Genomic DNA, 25,437 nt, shown 5'->3' on the forward strand with positions numbered 1-25,437 from the left:
AAAATGTATAATGAACTAAAAATATATTTAGTAGGTCACATGTCTCCATTTTTCGATTCTAACTTGAAAGTTACAGTTTAGGCGGTGACATATCGAAGACCCAGGAGGTTGAGTGGGAACCCCTCCCATTGAAACTTTTATATTCTATTGAAATAAAAAGTGTTTCAGTTTATAATCTTGGAAAAGCGACAATCAGTGTGTGGAGGACGGTTTATTTATACTACGATTTATCACTTCCAAATGTGTAGAAGATGTGACTGGATATTGTGTATAATCATTCAAGAAATATAACACAACGAAGGGACTTCGTAAACCCTTCACGCCACCCCAGGAGGAGGAAGTGCGTCCCGCCGTCCCTCGGTTGGGAACTACTGCTTGCGAGGGAGACATTCTAACAATGTGTTAGCGTTTCCTTCCTCGCCTTCCAATTGAACTGTATGTGTACTGCGCATGCGCCAGTCAATTCCCATGAAAGATCATAAATAACCCTGATACTTTCTATAATATTTACGAAAGAACGTGTAATAGAATCTATATCAAAAACATACATCATTCATCAAAGTAACGAAAACGTGTTCATGTAACAAATTAATAGATATATTATATCAAAGTAAATTAGGTTTAAATTTTAGGCAATAGAAAATGTTATTCTGTAATAAAAACTACTACTCGAAGCCTTTGCTACAATCTCTAGTTGTTACCATAGCCGAGTGGTCTAAGGCATTCGGCTTATAAAGCACCATTCGAACTTACTTCGAGTCCCCACTGGGTTCAACGCTTTTTTTCTCTTTTTTTTCACATGTTCTCTATATTTCTGTCTGTGTTCCTGTCGGATTCAATTAAATAGAATTTCGAATAGAGACCAATATATATGATAAATAATCATTTATTTGCGAATCTGCACTCGTACAATATACATTTTTGAGATTTTGATTTTGGAAAGAAGTGTATATAATATTAAATAGTAAAATAAAAAATATTCGTATAAATATTGATTAATTAATTAGTGTAATACATGGCTTTCCAATCACGATTATATAGAGAGGACTTACTTCTAAGTGCAATCCGAAAACATATATTTGAGTTTTAATCTGACCCAAAGTTGGTAACTTACAGGATAATTTATACATGATTGGTGTTGTAATTTTTATGCTTTTATTATAATCCTCTATAAGTTATGATCTTACCAATTCTAAATGTAGAACGAGAAACAAATGTAATATTATATTTGTTACGAAAAGCTTTTAAGCAATGATGCTTTCAGGACGTGATCTGAGGGAGAATTTGAGACCCCTCTCGAGCTAAGAAATTTCCGCCTTCAGGACCATATATTCGATCGTGCTCAATGTGGACTACCAATGTTTGCCCTCCACCCGCATATTGAAATTCCCCCCGAGGATAATTTTCTGAAATCACCACTGTTTATAAATAGTTTTTCGTTACAAATCGGAGGATAATGGAGTAGTGAGTATACTTCATTTTTTAAGCTATGGATTTAAGATTCGCAATTCATATAATGTTCCGTTCTAATCGAATTTGAAACAAAAGAAGTTTTCAATGAGTTACTCAAAGAAATATTTTCAGCCTCCGGATGAAAATAGGAAGACACTTAAAAAGGAAACAACTTGCTCCCAGGGATGAATTCAGGGGGTAGCCCGGGGGGGAATATCCCCCCGAAGAAAATTCATTCCCCCCCGGAGAAACCCAAAAAATTTCATTCAAAAAATGTAGAAATTACTTCACCCAATTATTTGCTTTTCTTTCCATGGACATGCAGACGAAATCCGATCTCTCAATATACATATAAATGACGCAGACTCATTCTATATAAATAGTAAACATGTAACGTCTAAAATAGAATACCAAATAGTCAATAAAACTTGTATTTTTAACTCTATGATCGAGTTTGGCAGAACATGAAATTGTTAACTGTTGAAGAAAGGTTTGTATTTTAGTAAATACTATACTCTCGCTCTATATTGTATATTAGTAGGTAGCACTAGCACAGATTGAGATAGGAAAGGAAAGATAGGGAAGATCTTTCGATCATTCCATATGATCTCTGATGTCAGCAGACTTCAGTTCTTGAAAATGTACAGTTCTTGCATTATTTCAAATAGAACGCCTAAATCCCATTTCTCCCATCGGAAGTAACAGACGTAAATGTGTTTTACGATTGTTAAAGTAAACACACCTTTCTTTAATTAAAAATAAGTCAGTTAAAAGATGAGATTCAGAGGGCGTCATTTAGAGGGATCAGGGAGGAACAGTTATCCCTCCTGGGTTAGAGATTTATAGAATTTATCAGTATAATTGTAGTATATAAGTGAAATATTGCTATTGAAGGTGATGAAGATCCTGCTCAGTGCCGTGCCATGGGGGAGGGACAAGCGGGGCGACGGCCCCGGACGCCGAAGTAAGGGGCGCAAAAATCAGGAGGGGAAAAAGGAAAGAAAAGAAGGAAAGAAAAAAAGAGGAAAAAAATCAGGTTTGAAACACATGTGCACATATATAAAATAAAAGGAAAAAATTAATAAAAAAGTGCTCAAAATCAAGGAAAAGCAGGGTTTACTTTTTACAATTTTCACACCTTTCGCGGCTGGCATTTTCGCGGATCCCAAGAGCTTCAGATATCCTCTGATCTGATTGGCCGATACAGATACATCACGAGTCATGACATACATATAGCACAAAGTAAACGCCAGCTGCTATCGGCACTCGTGGCCGAGTGAGGTAGCGCAACATGCTAGTAAGGAAAATCGTTTTTACCGTGGGTTGAAACCCTGTCTCCTAAGGAAATATTTTTATATTATTTTTAAAACTTTTTATAACACTTCTTTTGTTAAAATAATATTAAAAATAATATTCAGAAAGTGATTTAACGATTATTTTTTTAAATTTCCATTAAACTTCTTTCATTAAAATAAGTTTGCCCTTGTACTGTACAGATCCATAGCAAAAGCAGTAGTAGTAGTAGTAGTAGTAGTAGTAGTAGTAGTAATAGTAGGTGACGTCATCGGTACGTGGCCAATAAGAATGCTACTTCAGCCATGTTTTGGATGAACCTCTTGGGATCGGCGAAAATGCTCGCGGCTGGTCTGTCTACCTCATTCATATATACGGGGGTCCCTCGTATACTCTCGCGCCAAGCGCTGGTTTTCCACGACACGGCACTAATCCTACTTAAGATTTCGTAAACTAAACTATTGCAGTGCAGAAACCAAGGCTAATATGCTTGATTTAGAATCAGAAGTGTGAGAAAGAATGATAACTTTTTGTTAAGATTTTCCTATGTATGTTTGTTTTAGGACAAAAAATATTTGAGTTAATTTAAATCTTTTTAAAAACTTCTACATTAGTAACAATCAGTAACTACTGAGTATAGGAAATAATAACAAAAGTAGCTACTGTAAATAGCAGTTAACGGTTAGTCTAAAATATTTTTGCCAGTCTTTATTTAATGTTTTAAATAAAATTAGATTTTTTAAAAATTATAATCTCACATTGAATATTTGTCAGCAATTAGTCTCAATATTAGGTAAGATGTGCATGTGAATGGAATTGTTAAATATGCTGCTTTCTTGCAAAAGTACAGAAAAACAACCCTCCCCCTCGAGGAGTTGACATTCCCCCCCGGGTGAAAATGTCTGAATTCAACACTGCTTGCTCCTGGGTTTGAACACAGAAACATGTGATTGATAGTGTATTGATCCAAACCACTCGACCGTTTTGTATGCCTTTGCACACCTTCTTTTGCCTTTTGTGAAAGCAGTTTACTGTTCCATACTCGCTTTTGTTTATTCCGATACGACTATGAGTTCTCAATAAATATTTGGACGTTACAGCTCTTGCAATGTACAAAAGTGTTTTTAGAATAAATCACAATCGATATTATGTCCTAATAACATACGTAAAACAGGTTGAATTCGTGAAATGATTGAGGTTGGACTGAGCGTAAATGTTTTCATAGTTAGGAGCCTGGATATGCAAACCCGTTTAACGTGGGGATTTAATTTTGTGAAATTTGGTACCAGTAAGTGTATTACTTCTCCTTGAGCCAGTATCTGTAGAGATCCCATTGATATTGTTTTAATTACAACCCAACTGCTTGGGCTGAGCTTACTTATCCAAACTTTAAGAAAATGTTTTAGAATAACTTTCGAGTAAACAAACAAAAATAACACTGAGACTCAAAACTTATTCCTATTTGTTAGAGTTGACTGGGTTAAGGGTAAAATGGTGAAATACTAAAAAAATTAAGACGAAATCTTTCACTTGCTTCCATAGAGCATGGAATCACTAGCTTATTTACTTAACATTAGGGTTGGCGCTTTTCGATTGAAACTAATGCAATTGTTGTTAAAAGACATACACAAAACATATGGACTGCCTACTTAGGTAATATCTGTTTATTTGTTGTTTGTTGTACTTTGTTTGTTTAAGCGTCTGGGGCTGTGCAAATCCCAAAGAAGTCCCGAGTGGCTGTAGTTTTGGAAGTTGAGATGAGTGCAGGGAAGTATAAACCATTCCAAAGAGCTTTACACTCGATACTCACACCTCAAATTTGATCTCAATTCCTCCACTCGTTTTAAAATTACATGATGTTTATTTGCACTTTCTGCGTCCTGTATTCGAACTTTGGACCCCTTTATCTCCGGCCCTGTTTACGGTCTGCCGCTAAAAACTTATTTTTCTCGGTTTGTTTGGGTGCTGTATCCAATGATAGCAAGCATCTTCAGAAATCGAATTGTCAAAAAAAAAAAAAAAAAAAATGTTCTCTTGTGATCCACTGCTTTCCAATTTGAGATATCATTTTCACGACACCTTTTCGAGACTAGACAGCCTTAACTCTGGTCTCATAGGTAACTTTACTTTTGGCTGCCTCTTTCAACATTAATAAGTAAATTTAAATCAGATTGCAGGAATCTGAAACACAAATAAGGTTAAGCAAGTCATCTCTTGTTGTGAATCCATTTTATAGTTTCCTATTTATTGAAACTAGGCCGATGATGATTTAAGATATATATACACAGTGCTACGCTTAACACACACACATACAAACACACTGAGGTATGGAATCGTTCGGGGATAGAAAAGAAAGAGAGCCCGACACGTTGGTCGTACGTACAATGGCCATCAACCTAGGGTGGCTAATCTCGATAATGGGAGTAGTAGAAGATAGGATGGGGTGGAGCAAGTCACTCACACAAAGTAGCCTTGTTGGAGGTGATGATGACGGTGATGACACGGCGAGACTGGAGTGGAGTAAGGGGGAGAGTTTGTTTACTAGTACAAGGGGAGGGGAAGATGAATGGAAGAGCGAAATAGCTGATCATCTGGAGTTGAACTTTCAGATATTATTACCAATTGGTTCTTGTTAAGACAACATTGTGGTATATGTGTGTTTTATAACCATATTAATTTATTTAAATAAAAAAAAACTGTCACTCACCCTTCTTTCGAAGACCATATTCTCAAAGATCTCAAACAACCAAAGAAGATTAACTTTCACTCCATTCAGTTCTACTTAGACACTTTTAAGAAAGTGGTCTTTACTAGTTTTCTAAAAGATTCTGTACATTACTAACATTAAAAATCTAGTACTTACTAATTAATACTATAAGACGAATTATGTATCAATCAATTTATCTACTGTGCGGGAACATTCTCAGAAAGCGCTGTTTTGGTCATCTTTGATATTGGTGTTACAAACAATATCTCAAAAATTCCCATCGATACAACCTGTAATAAAAAAGGATCAAAGAGCAAAGAAAGAGTTTCTTTCAAATATCCCATAAACTACTGATCTTTAAAAAAAGTCCCATTACTTTTTTTTTCGTAGAAGTAATTATTTTCAAATAAAATGGAACACAAAATTATAATTTTATTCTCTTTGATAAAACATAATTCCTTTTTTCACCACCTCAGAGAGTTCTAAAATGCATTATTTTAACGTGATGTCTTCGCTCTCCAGTAAGCCGAATCCATGTTTGTTTATTGTTTAAATCAAACAAGGTTATCTTTCTCCTCCCAAAGATACAATGGAATGTATCTTCTCGATTCCACACGGCAAGTATTTAAAAAAAATCTTCTTGAACGATATAAGTATCATTTATGGAATCAAATCCGCATAACGTATGTGGCGTACGTAAAAACGTAGGTTACCTGCGTAAATCCTGTAGTTTTTGGACTTCAAGTACCATTATATATAACATCCTTCAGTAAACTTATAACTGAAAACGTATGTTTTATAATACTGTCCGTATAAGTGTTCCATTTATACGTACTTTCCATATGACTGTATATAGGTGGCAAGGATTTCATATACAGATGGACATATTTAACATATAGCTAATGTATGTAACATATGTATACGTATGCAATATACGGAAGATTGTTAAATGTCAGACATCCTGCAGCTCCATGATGTAACATATAAGCGGTAAAAGTTTGTAGCGTATGGATAATGCTCGCTCGGTACAATTTCCGTAGTAAACGTATGGATTCCGCATATTTGTACAATAGACTATACGCTGTCAGGATAACGGATTTTTCTTAGCATATTGGTTCAAACCCGTCTAGAAAGAAACTTTTCTAGTTGTGCATTCCTGTATCATCAAAGAGAGCCGATAGATATGGAACTTTCTCATAAGTTATTGTGTAACAGCCCTTTCCCATTTGGCGGCGAACTGCCGCGCGCGGCGGCGGCGAATTGCCGCGCAGGCTAGAAAGACATTGCAAGCAATGGAGCTTTTTATATATGCGCGGCGGTCGCCGCAAATTTTCGCGGCGAGGAAAAACAGCCGCCTCTCCCTGCTAGAAAGCGGCGCGGCAGATTGCCGCGTACAGCCAAGCGGGACATTGCAAGCAATGGATCTCTTTACATATAGGCGGCTATTTGCCGCTTGGGTGTTGGAGGAGGGAGCAAGTGTTGCCAGGAAAGAGTAGAGAGTCGTTGCGATAATTTGTATGTATTTGTGTTTTACGTATATATATGTGTGTGTGTTTGTGTATTTATGTATGTTTTTATGTTCTAGCCTAGGACACTTCGAGTGTTTTTAACCAAACTTGTTACATACAATATGTGGGAAGAGATGACATGTAAAAATAATCGAAAACGACCGATACTACCGAAGTATCGAATCCAAAGATCGTTGATTTTAAAGAGTTCAAATCAATACAAATTATTTTTTTCTATGTAATAGAAGATTGGGATAAATGTGCGGGCAACGCTGGGCAAACGAGCTTCTAATTTCATAAATTTCTGGTACCCCAAAATTGAAATATGTACTATCAAATATTTCAATAATATTATATATTTTACAGTCTTTTTCTATATATTTATGTACTATGTAACAATATATATATATATATATATATATATATATATATATATATATATATATATATATATATTGTTACATAAAAATTCGTAACCCGGATTTTAATAATAATACAGTAATGTACCTTAGCAAAGCAAGAGAGAATTCATTATGCGACATTTGATAAATGTACCGTATTTTATATATTTTATAACTATCTTAACACTTCTATGGTTGTAATTTCTTGAATAGTCCTTTAAATTCAGGGACTAGAGCAGTGGTTTAAAGAGACTTGAGTCAATAGCCGGAACGCTTAAAACAAACGAATTAACCTGAAACATTATAATAATAATCAGTGGCGTATTTACGATTTTGTTTCGGGAGGGGCTTTGCTAACTTTCGGGGGGGGGAGGGCTTTACCTCAAAATGTGAAAATTCTGCAAGATATTTCATATACTTTATTATAGTAAGTAAGATTTCGGGGGGGTTTAAGCCCGGAAGTCACCCCTAATTACGCCACTGATAATAATAATAATAATAATAATAATAATAATAATAATAATAATACCAACAGACCAGCCTTGGGTTCAGAGGTTGTGTTGACTTGGGATTCTGGGATAGATTTCAACCACTGACTATCCCGAAAGGACTTTATCCTGGTTTTCCCAGTCACAACAGGTAAATATCGGGATGGTATTTGAAATATCCAGAACCATGCCGCTATTTTGCTCAAGTCTATCAATTGTAGAAACAGTAGAGAAAAATCTCTTTCAAGGTATCACTTCTCAAAAAAAAAAAAAACAAAAAAAAACATGTTTCTCTTACTGTTTTTTTTTAACTTATTTATTTCTCTCTGTCTTAACAAGACGAGTAGAAGATACTTTTTGCGTCTGGCCGTTGTTACCACCACAACACGATAAGAGTTACAAGGTTTTGTTTCTTCAGTTGCACAGCAACCCTGCTCGCATATTTTTCATTCGCGGCAGAAAGCCGCGTTAATATGAAAGGGTACACTTCTCACGCGGCAAACTGCCGCGAGCGGCGACGGCAAATCGCCGCCTCAATGTGAAAGAAGCGTAACACGGGCGGATTCAGGGAGCGATCAGGGTGATCGCCTCAGAAGAGGAAACTTTCTTATTTTATATATAAATAAAATCCATCGCAGAGGTTGGAGCTCTTAAAAGTAGCTCTAAGTAGCAGTATTACAACCCACCGCCCCAACTCCCAGAAGTCCGTCGCAGATCCGCTCCTTTGTGTAATAATTGTTGAAGTTGATAGTCAGTTTTTTCCTTATCATTACTCACATAAATAGTAGTAGGTACCTATATTTATTTTTACAGCATGAACTTTCACAAAACTCAAGGCACTCAAAAGTGAAAATACATTGTTTGCACGTTTCAACTTGATATATCAAATTGCTCGCCATTTATATTTCTCATAGAGAAGAGTCAAACTTCATAACTGCTGTAATAATTATTTTATCATCACCGATGATTTCATCAGGTATTATAATTGGCTTGATTTCCGGAAAAGGATAATGTGATGTAAGCCATTCTAATGATTTCTATATCGGTATATATTTATTGTATATTTCAATATGGAAACCCCTTTTATCAACGTGCTGATCTGTTGTATGCAACCTGATATTATATAGTTTTTTCAATTCCTTCTCACACACTATTCGTACACTTAGAAAAAACTGTATGTGGCGTACGCAAAATCGTATGTTACATTTGTAAATCCTGTAGTTTTTGGACTTAACGTACAACAAACGTATATCTAAAACCCACGTTTTATAATACTTTCTGTATAAGTGTTCCATCTGTACGTACTTTCCGTATGAAGCAATATAGGCGGTGAGGATCTCACATACAAATGGACGTATATAACATATACCTGACGAAGGTAACATACATATATGTACTGTATGTAATATAAGGAAGATTGTTAGATATCAGACATCCTGCAATGGCATGATGTAACATTTAAGGGCAGTGCCTATGTAGCATACGGATAACGTATGCTCCGTACTGATTTCTGTAGTAAGCAAGATGATTCCATATATTTGTACAATATATCGCTGTCCGGAGAACGGATTTTTCTCAGTGTAACATGCATGTCATAAACCGTTTTGCTTAATTCACTTTCTTGAATACTCCGTTTTCGTGCAACACCGTGCTTCAGTTGATTTCATTAGTGATTATTTGATGGCCATAGCAGTCCAAATTCCGCAACTTTATTTGTTAGAATATCGAATAGTGAACACTCTATTAGTAAACTTCTCGAAAGCACAATCTTCCATAGAACTTTCTAACTTTAGCATATACAGCAGGTACAAGTACGCCGATTTATCATAAAGAAAATATCTTGATGCGTGAAAGTAATGAAACATTTCGTTGCTTTCTAATCCCCTTCTTAATTATCTGTTCTTTCAGATCTTACAAAAATGTTTCTGATGATATGATGCTCTTCTTCCCATATAATCCTTACGACATTATGTGCAAATTTGCATGAAATTGATATAAAGCAAAATTTTCCATCGTTTCCTTGACTACTCGAGTGTCCTAAATTTCTACGTTCCACAAGCACAGTACAGGATGGCTCAAAAGTAGGTTTACACTCTGCACTGATTAAATATAACATTCTAGCTTATGGATTTATTTGCCACGGCTGTTCTGAGCTTAAGATATGAGTAAAAAAGGATTTAAAAACAAATAATAAAGTAACTAAGTCTATCTCATGAATAACAATAAGAAATTATATAAAAAGCAATGAGTTGATCAGTACTGGGCTGTATACCTACTTTTGGGCCACCCTGTATACTGCACCCGAATAAAGATCTATAACAAATGAAGCATACTTCTTCCATTCTTAAGTGTTGAATTTTCACAAAAATCTTAAAAGAAAAAAGTATGGTCGGGCCTACAAACTGATCCGTCCTTCAAAATTTAAGAATTGTTAATTGTTAATGTTAGGAGAAAACGCGGACACGGATTGACTCATATACGGTACTTACACAGGCAAGTGAGTGTCCGAAAGTTGTCTTTCAGATCGTACAGTAGACAGAAATTATGACCCTAATTGCAACGTCTTTATTTTCTTACATAAATCTTTAGTTCCGAATTAGTTTAAATGCTCCAGTTAATTTTTCTTATTCCCCATAAAATTAAGTGACGCAGTTTGAGTCATTATTTTCCCATTCTTGTAGTCATCCATGCGAACTTTATTATCATCTCTTTAGGGTCCTAAGGCCTAGTACGCTAAAAGGAAAATCAAAGATAGCAACCAAGGCCTAGAGCTGAATGTTATTCATCAGATTATGGCATATGCTGATGAAGTAAATTTAATAGGAGATGATAGGAGAACAACAGAAAGAAATGCAGAGGTCTTATTAAACACTTGCAGGGACATGGGTTTAGAAGTAAATGCAGATAAAACTAAATACATGGAAGTGCGTCGGGACCAGAATACAACAAATTATGGATGCGTTAAAATATTAAATAATACTTTTGATAAAGTGGATAGTTTCAAATATCTAGGATCAATATTAACAGAGGAAAATCATATTCACGAAGAAATTAAATGTCGACTAAAAGCAGGAAATTCGTGTTACTATTCGGTTCAAAATATCTTGTCGTCGCGAATTCTGTCGAGGAATTTGAAGCTTAAGATATACAAAACGGTAATCATGCCTGTTGTTTTGTATGGCTGCGAAACATGGTCGCTTACCCTGAGAGAAGAACATAGACTGAAAGTATTTGAGAACAAGATCCTGGGACGAATATTCGGACCCAAGAGAAACGGGAATGGGTATTGGCGGAAACTTCATAACGAGGAACTACATAATTTATATGGTTCACCCAACATTGTTAGGGTCGTGAAGTCTAGGAGGCTTAAGTGGGCTGGTCATGTAGCTAGAATGGAAGAAAGTAGAAATGCTTTCAAAGTCTTGACTGGAAGACCAATCGGAAAACGACCATTAGGAAGACCTAGGTGCAGATGGAAGGACAATATTAAGATGGATCTCGCAGAGATTGGAATAGAAAGTAGAAACTGGATGCAGTTAGCTAAGGATAGAAGTCAGTGGAGAGCTTTTGTGAACGCGGCATTGAACCTCCGGGTTCCATAGGCCATAGAGTTAGTTAGTTAGTTAGTTAGTTATGCAAAGCACAAGTTTGCGGGAGTTACCCTGCCATATTTTCGATGCTGGTAGGTTTAATTGAGCACATCTTTTTAAAATTGGTGGAGGGACCCACCCTGCATTTGCAGGGTAGCAGGGTGGGCCAGTCCGCCCCTGGCTTTGTTGTTATTGCTGTTAACCATGTGGAGCGCCATCATATACAGGGAATATTACAATATAGGTGATTATCAAGAGAATATAAACAGCTAAAGAAAATACACCCTACGAGATTAATATGGCGTTTTAGCCTGCAGAACTCCTCTGATTCGTCATGGAATGATGATATAAAAGTCAGAGGAATATTATACTATTTCTCATTAAGTGAAGCACTCGTAATTTGAACACTCAAACAAGTAGTTTGTAAATACAGGGTGCGGCACGTAAAACCGGTCCGTAAAGTGAACACATAAAATGAAATGTAATGTATTGAATATGATTAACTACAACACATAAATGAAATGTAATGTATTGAATATGATTAACTACAACACATAAATGAAATGTAATGTATTGAATATGACTACTCACCTTCACAGCAGCCTTCACAGCAGGTGCTGAAAGTGTCCTCCGCCCACTTCAACACACATGTGAGCACGATTGAGAAGATTCATATATACCCTTGTCAGTTCTTGTGTTGTAATGCTATTGGTGACATCCTGGATCCTGGTCTTGAGTTCTTCAATTGTGTGTGGATTTGTTTCGTATACTCTTCCCTTTAACAGTTCCCATAAGTAAAAGTCACACGTGGACAAGTCTGGTGACCGAGGAGGCCACAAGCCTTTGCTGATTGTCCTCTCTGGTGTAAACATCTCATGCACAAGGGACAATGATGCAGCTGATGTATGGCATGTTGCACCGTCCTGCTGAAAGTAACATAACTGACGCTCCTCTTCGGTCAAGTGTGTATAAAACTCCTCCAGGATTCTCATATACACCTCACTGTTCACTGTCGTCTCAAAGAATATGGGCCCAATAACGCGTGTGGCGGAAATGGCACACCAAACACCAATCTTCTCATCATGCAAGGGTACCTGGTGGATTGCGTGTGGATTTTCTGTCGATCAATACCGGTTGTTTTGGGAATTTACGTACCCAGACAGGTGGAACTACGCCTCATCACTCATGATGAGCATTAGTGGATCCAAGAAACCACTGGCAACATTGCTCAACAGCCATGAATAGAAATGCATCCTCTTCTGCAGGTCAGGCTCCTTCAGTTCTTGCACAACACTTACCCGGTACGGTTTTAACTTCAGTCCCCTTAAAACACGTCTGCAACTTCTCTCACTCGCATGAACCTGTTGACTCAATCTCCTGGTTGACTTTCGAGGACTTCTTGTCATTATCTCCTCCACCTGCATCTTTAATTCAGATGTGCAGACAGATGGTCGTCTGTTCCTGGGAGCATTTTGAACCGATCCTGTACGCCGCCATTTTTCAATCAATTCCTGAATGATGCTTTTTGCAGGCACAGAACGTCCTGGAAATTTCTCCCGAAACAAATTCTTTGTTTTCACAAAAGATCCAGTGAGAATGAACCCTTCAACAATGGCAACACGCTCGGGTATCGAATACGGCATTATCACACACTGACACTCACCCGGCTTAACACAACGAGGCCTTTTTCTCAACTGGTTTCGACAAGTTTCACTGACTGCGGCTGCACGTGACTGCTGCAGGTCACGTAAGTCGACCCGACCTCGACACGCCATCTCTTGGTAGGAAGGTAGATTATTTAAGTGTTGCCAAAACACAATATACCAGAATATTACGACGGGCCGGTTTTACGTGCCGCACCCTGTATCTACAAATTACAAGAAGTTAATAAACAAACAAAATGTTACATTGAATAGTAAGCTAAAGTATATCAATGGAATAATTTGTTCAGTATTCCTTGATGATCCAAGCAAGCCTTTAATCTTATTTCCACCATGACCTCTTGGAAGCCTTCTTTGAATAACTTTTTTTCCATAACTTGCCAGTACGACTTACATATTTACCGAATATCCTGCTTCCTTTTTCAAACTCTTAAGTGTACATTTACGTTGAAGCTTCCTTGTTACGAGCAACCAAGCATTTTCCATTGAATTTGTTCAGGTATTTGCTATGTCATGGTCAATACAAAGTCCGGATATCATTATCGTTCTCGTATCTACTATCATATATGAACGATTTCAATTTTTTTGTTTCATTTCTTTCTTACAACATTCAGAATTAGTTTGCGGATATTAATGTCTTCCGATAAATCCTAATTATTATTACAGAATTGACGTAGTAAGTGAACAGAGTAGTACTCCCCCGCGTATGCCCGAATGACTCATCCTCACTCTCTTTTATGACCGGGATTTTTGAACTTCGTTCCCTTTTACGGCTAAGATGAATGCTTTGGTACCTCGATTCTGATTGGCTGAGAGAAGTCACGTGACGTTAGGCCCCGCCCACGCGGGAAATTCAAACTTTCCAGGTCACGTGGTATGACGTCATGAGTCACCCCGACCTCACCCTGGATTTTTGAAATTTGTTCCCTTTTACGGGTAAGATGTGTGATTCTGATTGGTTGATAGCTGTCACGTGATTTTAGACCCTGCGATATTTGAAATTCGTTCCCTTTTACGGGTAAGATGAATTCTTTGGTACCACGATGCTAGAGGTCACGTGATCTTAAGCCCTGTGACTTTTGAAATTCGTTTCCTTTTTTTACGAGTAAGATGAGTGTTTTGGTACCTCGATTCTGATTGGCCGACAGAGGTCACGTGATCTTAGACCCGCCACACACCCCATGAGTGAAATATAGAGCAATATGTCGGTGATCACCCTAGACCTGGATTTTTTTTTTAATGGTTATCCTTAAAGTTCCCATGAAGGGTTCAACCTCCTCCTTAAATAACCCTTTTTTGGTATCATGATATTGTACTGAAGTTTACCTTAAATATTATCATTCTCTGTGACAGATAAGATGATTACCAGCTTTTTTTACCTTGATGGAGATCCTGTCCTTGAATTAGTAGCCTATGTCTCTGGAAGTAACAATGGTGAAAGAGAGGTGTCGCTTGTAGATTTCTTATAACACATTGTTGTGAGTTTAAGCGATTTTTTAAACGCTCAGTAAGCGCTTCATTAATGGAAACAGCGTTGCCAGATTTTTTCTACCTAAACTGCTCCGGTTCTTTTCGAAACGGTTCCGCAGAGTACAAGAAATTTTAAACTAAAAAATTTTTCGAACTAAAAAAAAAATTTGTAACTAAAAAATTTTAAACAAAAATTTTCAAACAAAAAATTTTCGAACTAAAAAATTTTGAAACTAAAAAATTTTAAACAAAAATTTTCGAACTAAAAAATTTTGAAACAAAAAAGTTTCAAACAAAAAAATTTTCGAACCCAAAAAAAATTTCGAACTAAAAAAATTGAAACAAAATTTTGTCGAACTAAAACATTTTTAAAAACAAAAGTTTCGAACTAAAGATGTAAATCACATCTAAAAATTTTCAAATCAAACTTTTTATCGAACTAACTTTTAAAATTTTCGAACTAGAAATTGAAACCGAGTTTTAGAAAAATCCTAAGAAATGTTTCTCCAGGAATCGAACTCAGGTATTTCAAACCAAAGATGTGTATGCTAACCGCTTAAATGAATTTGGTTTTAATCGATCTTGGTGGGTTTCGAACCATGGTCCTTGAAAAGGATACACATATACTTTAAGAAAATAAATCTGACAGTGTAACGCTTCTCAAATCAAACTTTTTATCGAACTAAACTTTTAAAATTTTCGAACTAGAAATTTAAACCAAGTTTTAGAAAAATCCTAAGAAATGTTTCTCCAGGAATCGAACTCAGGTCTTTCAAACCAAAGACGTGTATCCTAACCGCTTAGCTATGAATGAATTCGGATTTAATCATGCTTGGTGGGTTTCGAACCATGGTCCTTGAAAAGGATACACATATACTTTAAGAAAATAAATCTGACAGTGTAACGCTTCTCAAATCAAACTTTTTTTTATCGAACTAAACTTTTAAAATTTTCGAACTAGAAATTGAAACCAAGTTTAGAAAAATCCTAAGAAATGTTTCTCCAGGAATCGAACTCAGGTCTTTCAAACCAAAGATGTGAATCCTAACCGCTTAGCTATGAATGAATTCGGATTTAATTATGCTTGGTGGGTTTCGAACCATGGTCCTTGAAAAGGATACACATACACTTTAAGAAAATAAATCTGACAGTGTAACGTGGATTAAAATAAAATGCTGATAGACTTCTTTGTGTGACGACATAGAAGCACATATGATTGAAAAAATGCAAACGTCAGCGGATCGCATTACTTTTTGTTTTACTACGAACGTGTCAGCATGATTCATGGAAAAAAGCAAACATTGACATTCTCGTATGGAATATGAGGAAAATGAAATGTCGTCACAGTTACGACAAGTAGTGACATGATCCTGGCAGAAGGGAATTGGCATCGGAATTGCGATACTAGATGTTGTAACTATTGAGAAACTTGAATGACGTCACGATCGATTGTTACACATCGTTTTGGTTCGTGATTCATGACGAAAAGCAGCGAGCGTTTTGATTGGTTCGTTGTGATGTCATTTTATAAATTTCCTCGTTTCTGATTGGCTGACGGTGACATCGTTTTCACAGCGACCTAAATAAAAATCTAAATTTCATTTTTCAAATCCTACATCGCTCTCAACTATCGTGTGAAGAAGATCTGTTCTTGAAAAGTGTCTTCATTTAAGCTTCATTGCACCGACTTTTTGTTCATTGAATTTGAGGTAAGTTCAGTGAGATTTTATTTGTCACACAAGATTCGAAAATCATTTTATTTTATATTTGTGGGGGTGGATCACTCATACACTGTTTTACTTTTAGTACGAAATATTTAGACTATGAAGGAATTAGTGGAATGGGAAAGTGGGAGTACGAATCAGGAACCTCCACACATTAGAAGTAAGCACGATAAACGATATGGTTTAGCGTCCCTTCAGCGAGCACCCGTCGGGAATTGAACCATGGCCAAAGATGTGTGCGCTTAGTTTTGAAAAGAATACATTACAAAATTTCAGAAACTATGCCTGAGAATAATATGGTTCGATACCTTTGAAAGCATTAGCGTCCCCTTCAGTTTAACGTGATATTCGAGCAACCATCCGGGATTGAACATGGGCCAGAGGCGTGTACGTCAACCATTTAGCTTAGTTTTGAAAAGAATGTATGATAACGCATGAGAATATTAAATTTCAGAAAAGGTTTGACAGCGATCCGATGTGGGAAAGCAAACCCCGCCGAGGATTGAACCAGGACCTTCCATATCCGAAGCATGTACGCTAACCACTTAGCCACGAGTGTATGAATATGTGGTTAAAAAGATTTACGCTATACAGATTTTGTTTTGACAATTACGTATGTGTATCGTTAATGTTCGGTGAATCTCTTCAACTTGCAAACGCATCATTTAAAGGTCGTTGTGAGTAGAAAAAAAAATGCTTACGCGTGCTTTATCACATCTCAGTACTGTTGAAACATTCATTCATGCATTCTTTTTATCACTATAGAATGGTAGGTCAGTTACATGCTGATGTAATGCTCTCGAGTTTGACAGCAATAAAACACTCATTTCAGTAACATAATTATTTTTTAAAAACTTTGATTTCTAGTACACGTGCTTTCATAATGAGATTCTGAACGTCACCGCCAGGGAATCAAACTCAGGACCTTTACATGAATTGCTTAGTTAAGAATTTATCATGAATGTTATGATTTCCTGGGCTAAGCAGTTAGCATACGTACCTTTGGCGTGGGAGACCAGGGTTCGATTCCCGGCGGGAGCTCATGTAGTTCGGATTCCACGTTAATTAGTAGGTCCACGTCTCATATAGCCTCGCTGCTGAAAGGGACGCTAAACTAAAAAATCAAAAAAATCAACTCAAATTCACGCTGCTCAATTCCTTTTTTCCCATTACATATTTGTTTTACCGTACCTGTTTGTTTGTTTTCATTTTTAATCATGGTCCAATCGGGTTTTACTGTTCGCAATGAAATCACTCGTCATTATAGACGATTTATGTACGTTTATGTATTATGAGGTGTGCACGTCAACCATTTAGCTTAGTTTTGAAAAGAATATATGATAACGCGTGAGAATATTAAATTACAGAAAAGGCTTGACATGCCCCGACGTGGAAAGCAAACCCACCGAGGCTTGAACCAGGACCTTCCACGTCCGAACCATGTACGCTAACCGCTTAGTCACAATAATAATAAAAAAAATACGCTATACAGATTTTGTTTCGACAATTACGTATGTGTATCGTTAATGTTCGATGAGTCTCTTCAACTTGCAAACGCATCATTTAAAGGTCGTTGTGAGTAGAAAAAATGCTTACGCGTACTTTATCACATCTCAGTACTGATGAAACATTCATTCATGCATTCTTTTTATCACTATAGAATGGTAGGTCAGTTACATGCTGATGTAATGCTCTCGAGTTTGACAGCAATAAAACACTCATTTCAGTAACATAATTATTTTTAAAAAAAAAACTTTGATTTCTAGTACATATGCTTTCATAATGAGATTCTGAACGTCACCGACAGGGAATCAAACTCAGGACCTTTACATGAATTGCTTAGTTAAGAATTTATCATGAATGTTATCAGGTGATTAAGATTTTTCTTTCTTCTTTTCTTTTGTAGTAAATTCACGCTGCATAATTCCTTTTTTCCCCACATTACATATTTGTTTTACCGTACCTGTTTGTTTGTTTTCTCCTTTTATTAACATGGCCGAATCGGGTTTTACTGTTCGCAATGAAATCACTCGCCATTATAGACGATTTAACATTGAGGGCAGAATGCTCGAAATTCAATTCAACGCACCGCCCGTAGGAACCGATATCATACAGTATGTACACAACAGTTTCCAAGCAATGCTAGACCATTTGTTAGTTAATGTCGACGATGAGGCGATGGTTGGTTTATCGGTAATATCACCACGGAATACCAATAAACCGTTTTGGGTGAGTTTTCGCCAAGCACGAAACTTGACACTGGAAACGATGTGGGCCTCGTTCGAAAGAGTGTTACAAAGTAACAATGCATTTCTCCTGCACGAGCCATTCACCGTTCATTTTCATCGTGTGGATATTCCACGTGGCTATGGCGGCGGTTTGCGGCAAGGAGTACTTCAAAATGAAGAATTGTTACGTTGCAAAAAAGGGATTGTACGTGTACAAAATCAAGATTCAAGGTGCCTGGCGTACGCCCTTGTTATTGCTATTGGTCTGAAGGCATACAAGAATGTAGATGTGCAACGTTATAAGCAGTATCAACGCCAATCGAAATATGTTGTGGATCAAGAAGTCGATGCGCTATGTGCAAATGCAAGAGTCAATTTGGATCATGGTGCCAGTGTAAATGAAATTCGACAATTCCAGTCATACCTCAAAGAATATAAAATTACTGTGTATACTAGTTTCACAGGCCGTGACATCATGTACGAGGGACCGAACGACGAAAATCGCACTCCCATAAATTTAATTTGTTTGGCTGGCCATTTTGACATCATCCAATCTTTAACTGCTTGTTTTGCAACCAAGTTCTACTGTGAAGCGTGCCATAAAAAGTATAGTAAACGCAATGAACATGTAAAAAATTGTCCTGTAACATGCTCCAAATGTTTACAGAGACCTCTATGCGACAAGAATCAAACGCCGATATTATGCAACGACTGCAATCGGCAATTTTACGGCGAACAATGTTTTAACAATCATCGTAATATTGTATATCATCGTGGGGAACCTATATGCAAAATGGTGAAGCAATGTACTAGATGTTACAGAGTTTATTCTTTTGTGCATACTGGACAACGACATCATGATTGCAATGAGATCTTTTGCAATGTTTGTAAGAAGATTGTTCCAGGATCCCATCAATGTTTTATGCTTCCTGATCGACAATGTTTGAAACCTGGTGTTCCTTCACTCATGCACGCAAAGAAAGCCTTGTTGATATTCTATGATATAGAATCTATGCAGGACACGAATATTGGCGATAATACGTATGTACACATTCCAAATTTATTGGTTGCACAACAAGTATGTTACGCATGTGTTGAAAACAATAATATCCAACAGTCTTGCAGTACGTGTGGTCAGCGCCAGCATATTTTCCAAGGAGAGGATCCAGTTTATGATTTTCTTCAGTACTTGCGGGAACGGCGTCCCAATATAAATAGGATTTTCTGTGTCGCACACAACGCTAAGGGATACGATGGACATTTTATTTTAAAGGCTATGGTCGAACAATGCCAATGGAGACCTGACGTCATATTAAATGGGACCAAGATACTGAGTTTAACCTTGAATAATCTGACGTTCATTGACTCGTTGAACTTCCTACCTATGGCATTAAGTAAATTGTCAAAAGCGTTCAATTTACCCGCAACCAAAGGCTACTTCCCACATTTCTTCAACACCAAGGAGAATCAATCGTATATTGGACCACTTCCAGAAACAAAGTATTATGGTGCAGATGAAATGGCCGTCGAAGACAGAAACAAGTTCATGCAGTGGTACAACGATCATCGTAATGACACGTTTGATTTCCAGAAAGAAATTCTCAAGTATTGTATTCAAGATGTCAATGTACTGCGACAAGCATGCGTTTCGTTTATGACGTCATTTGAAACAGAAACCAAAGTGAATCCCTTCTTGGAGACGATCACGATTGCCAGTGCTTCCAATCTAGTATTCCGCCGGAATTTCCTTAAACCCAACACCATTGGAATTCTACCGGCACATGGCTATCGATGGAGAAGTACCCAATCGATCGCTGCAATGCAATGGCTGGCCTACATTGAAAAAACCGAAGAAAAACAAATCTTACATGCGGCCCGACAAAAAGAAGTGTTTATTGCGGGATTCCATGTTGATGGTTACTACCAAGATCCTGAGACGTTAGAGGAGCACGTCTACGAGCATGCCGGCTGTTTTTACCACGGGTGTAAAGTATGTTTTACTACAGGCCGTAATCAGCCCATCTACAGCAATCCAGAAGACACCATGGAATTCCGTTATGAACGAACGCAACGCAAAAATGCAAGACTGCGTGAATTGGGGTACATTGTACATGAAATGTGGGAGTGCGAATTTAATCAGTTCTTAAAACAAAATCCTGCAATGGCGACGTATCTGAAGAATCACCCGTACATGAACCGCAGACCATTAAATCCAAGAGATAGCTTTTTTGGAGGAAGGACCAATTGCGTGAAATTGTACCACCAAGTCGACGAAAAAGCGGGGGAAGTAATAAAATATTTCGATATTGTCTCGCTTTATCCTTATGTAAATAAGTGTGCTAAATACCCTGTAGGCCATCCACGAATTTATCTACAGGGTGATGAAAATATACCACCAATAAATAAAGTCAATGGTCTAATCAAAATGACGATATTACCAAGTCGCCATCTTTATCATGGTCTCCTGCCTTACCGATGTAACAAGAAACTACTCTTTCCACTGTGTGCTGCGTGTGCCGAAGAAATGAACCCAGACCCTACAGCAACGTGTACGCACAACGATCAGGAGCGGTGCCTCACTGGAACATGGGTATCATATGAAATCCAGAAAGCAGTAGAATTAGGATATCAACCAGTGGAAATTTTTGAAATTTGGGATTATGACATTGAACAATATGATCCCATCACGAAAACAGGTGGCTTGTTCACGGAATATATCAATACGTTTTTGAAATCAAAAATGGAAGCGTCTGGCTGGCCCAGTTCCTGTGTGACCGAAGAAGACAAATCAAAATTCATACAAACCGTCCTGGAGCGTGAAGGTATTGCATTGGATCGGCCCAAAATTGAAAATAATCCTACACGAAGAAGTTTATCTAAGCTTTGTCTTAATGCTCTTTGGGGAAAACTTTCGCAAAGATCAAACTTTAGCCAGACCACAATTATTGATCGGCCGGAAGAATTTTATGAAAAACTCACTTCCCCCGACATTAAACTCCATCAAATTGTACCCATCAATGATACGATGTTGTATGCGTTCTGGGAGTACAATGAACATGTGCCTGTTCAAAACCGAAACACCAATGTCGTGTTAGGTGCATTTACAACATGTCAGGCACGCCTGGAACTGTACAAGTACCTGGAAATGTTGCAGGAACGTGTTTTATATTTCGACACGGATTCTGTAATATTTACGGAGAAGCCCGGGGAGCCAACCATTGAACCTTCAACGTACTTGGGATGCTTATCGAATGAGATGGAGTCTTACGGACCACGAGCATACATCAAAACATTTGTCAGTGGAGGACCAAAAAATTACAGCCTAGAAATATACAATCCGGATACCAACGTCACCAGTTACATATGCAAAATTAGAGGATTTACATTAAATTACAATGCAGGACAACAATTAAATTTCAACACGCTAAAAGAAATGATTACAAATCAATGCCGTGGACAAGTCACCATCACTATCCCCCATAAGATATGCAGGACCAAAGACCATACCATCGTCACACGCAAAGAAGAAAAAATGTACAGTATCCAGTACACAAAACGTCGATTTAAAGAATTCAATTCTTATGGTACGGTTCCGTACGGGTACGTTAAAAAACAGAAGATGGAACTGGAAAAAGAAGATGAAGAAGAAAAAACTGTAAATACCCAATAAGGCCGCCATTTCTTTTTTCCTTTTCCTTTTTTTCCACTCCTTAACCACAAAGCAGCAACACCAAGAAGAAAATGAAGTACCCACAAGAGTTCATAAACCATCAACACAACCATCAGTGGAAGAAAATGCAGTCATCTCGTATCCAAGGAGGAACCTTAACCACAAAGCAGCAACACCTAGAAAAATGCAGTACCCAGAAAAAAGTTCGTAAACCACCATCAGTGGATGAAATGTACCCGAGGAGGGGGAAGATGAGCCTAAGCACATCCATCATTTACGAGTAAGTTTTATTTCTCTCTTATCAATATTGACTCATTTTTATTGTTTCAGAAAAAAGAAATTCTTAAAGTAATCCGTCGTTTCTTCTTTTTCTTTACAGGATACGTCTACAACATTCAAAGATGATGACGCGTCCAACATATTCATTAATTAGATCCTGTATTTATTATGTTAATAAACATGTATAGGAAGAGCACATACTTTTCGTTAAAATACAACAAGTTGAAAAAAAAATGTTTTATTATTTCTTGAAACCCTGAACACTTGTTTTCAAATAAATGGTAATCTTGAAAATTTAAGGTGGAAAATATATCCAAGATTTGGTTTACATGATTTTGTTCGAAAAAATAATTAAAGAATTTTTTTAGTGTCCAAAATTTGATTTTTAATTTAGTTCGAAAAAATTTTTAATTTGAAAATTTTCAAATGTGGTTTACATCTTTAGTACGAAACTTATTTTTAAAAATTGGTTCGAAATTTTTTTAAAATTTTTAGTTCGAAAAATTTTGATTTGAAAATTTAGTTCGAAAGTTTTTAGTTTAAAATATTTTTTCGAAAAATTTTTAATTTTTTTTAGTTCGAATTTTTTTGGGTTCGAAAATTTTTTGTTCGAAAATTTTTTGATTTGAAAATTTAGTTCGAAAGTTTTTAGTTTAAATTTTTTAGTTCGAATTTTTTTGAAATTTTTGTTTCAAAATTTTTTAGTTCGAAAATTTTTTGTTTGAAAATTTTTGTTTAAAATTTTTTAGTTCGAAAAATTTTTTAGTTTAAAATTTCTTGCACTCTGCGGAACCGTTTCGAAAAGAATCGGAGCAGTTTAGGTTAAAAAAAATCTGGCAACACTGTTTCCATTAATGAAGCGCTTACTGAGCAATAAATCGCTTAAACTCACAACAATGTGTTATAAGAAATCTACAAGCGACACCTCTCTTTCACCATTGTTACTTCCAGAGACATAGGCTACTAATTCAAGGACAGGATCTCCATCAAGGTAAAAAAAGCTGGTAATCATCTTATCTGTCAAAGAGAGAACGATAATATTTAATGTAAACTTCAGTACAATATCATACCATAAAAGGGTTATTTAAGGATGGGTTGAACCCTCCACGGGAACTTTAAGATACCAAAAAGGATAACCATTAAAAAAATCCAGGTCGAGGGTGATCACTGTCATACCACTCTGAATGTCTAGCATTGGGGTGAGGGTAAGATTATGTGACTTCTATCCTCCAATCAAAATTGAGGTACCAAAACATTCATCTTATCCATAAAATGAAACAAATGAGTGAGGGGTTTTCCCATGTAATCTGTTCACCGTGTGATGGGTCTAAAATCATGTGACCTCTATCAACCAATCAGAATCGAGATACCAAAGTATACATCAGAAAGGACACCCTAATTTCAAAAATCCTAGGACCTAAAATCACGTGATCTCTATCATCCAATCAGAATCAAGGTACCAAAGCACTCATCTTACCCATAAAAGGAAACGAATTAGTAATGGATTTCCCCGCAAGGGTAAAACATGACGTCATACCATGTGACCTGTTCAGCGTGTAGCGGGTCTAAGATCATGTATCGTAGTACCAAAGTACTCATCAAAGAGGATACCCAAATTTCAAAACCCAGGGTCTAAGATCATGTGACCGCTATCAACCAATCAAATTCAAGGTACAGGATTCATCTTACCCGTAAAAGGGAACGAATTTCAAATATCGCAGGGTCTAAAATCACGTGACAGCTATCAACCAATCAGAAACACACATCTTACCCGTAAAAGGGAACAAATTTCAAAAATCCAGGGTGAGGTCGGGGTGACTCATGACGTCATACCACGTGACCTGGAAAGTTTGAATTTCCCGCGTGGGCGGGGCCTAACGTCACGTGACTTCTCTCAGCCAATCAGAATCGAGGTACCAAAGCATTCATCTTAGCCGTAAAAGGGAACGAAGTTCAAAAATCCCGGTCATAAAAGAGAGTGAGGATGAGTCATTCGGGCATACGCGGGGGAGTACTACTAACAGTATAAAAACTGAGACTACATTGTGCATACAGTATTGACGTATTATGTCAATACGTACAAACTGCTGAAACCACATTGCGTAAAGCATCAAACAATGATATTGGAAAGATATTTGGCGATGAGCTTCTTGATGGTTTTCTGTGCGGAGTGACCACATCGTGTAGAAGTACTCCATGCCCAGAAAGAGGCTTGATGTATGAAAATTCCTAACCAGCTTGAATTTTTTGAGCGCGGAGTTTTTAGACGACTTTTTTTCTTAAACGCTGCATTTAATATGTTACTGGCAATTGAAATTGTAGAACTAGGAAGAAGATATTCGTAACTTAGCAGCCGAGTTGTCTGGATTATGAGGATGAAGTGATTACGCTTATCACTCTGTGCAACTTACAATGGCATCTCGACTGCGTAGTGGAAAATACAGAAGTCATTAAAGCAAGCAACCATCATGGACGTCAATGACCAAGGGCGCCCATCAGGGGGGCAAGGTGAGGCGCTCGCCCCCTTAAAGAGGAAATTGTACTTCAGAATATCGAAAATCCTTTTTACATTAGTTACAACAAAATTTGAAACTATTTTGGAAACGTCGCTTATACTTGCCCCCCCTTGGAAACCACAACATGGGCGCCCTTGTCAATGAATACCGTGGCATGGCAAGTAAAGAGGAAACAATATTAAATGTCCTTTGCCACCATCACAGACTACTGTTTCGATATGTTCACGGTCCCTTATGTGACAGTGTTATGCTAGTCGTGCGATCATGAACAGACGACTTCAATAGTCAAGAGAGCAGGTGAACGCACAGACGAACGGACATAGTATATGCACACTAGAATTAACTGACGTTGTGTACCTCATGCGATTGCAGGTGGTACTTTAGAAAGAGAAGTTTTGTCATTACAAGAGAACTAGTAATTAGTACGAATAGTAAAATAAATATTTTGCT

At 37.1% G+C, this 25,437-nt stretch overlaps 1 protein-coding gene across 1 annotated transcript in view; it reads left to right on the top strand.

Moving 5' to 3' along the window:
• The window catches only part of Ets96B (ETS variant transcription factor Ets96B), a 332,448-nt gene that overhangs the window by 102,975 nt on the left and 204,036 nt on the right, over positions 1-25,437 (top strand). The window lies entirely within an intron of this gene.

The sequence above is a fragment of the Thermobia domestica genome, chromosome 13 (assembly GCF_964235325.1).
Source record: "Thermobia domestica chromosome 13, izTheDome1.hap1.1, whole genome shotgun sequence".
Taxonomy (NCBI): domain Eukaryota; kingdom Metazoa; phylum Arthropoda; class Insecta; order Zygentoma; family Lepismatidae; genus Thermobia; species Thermobia domestica.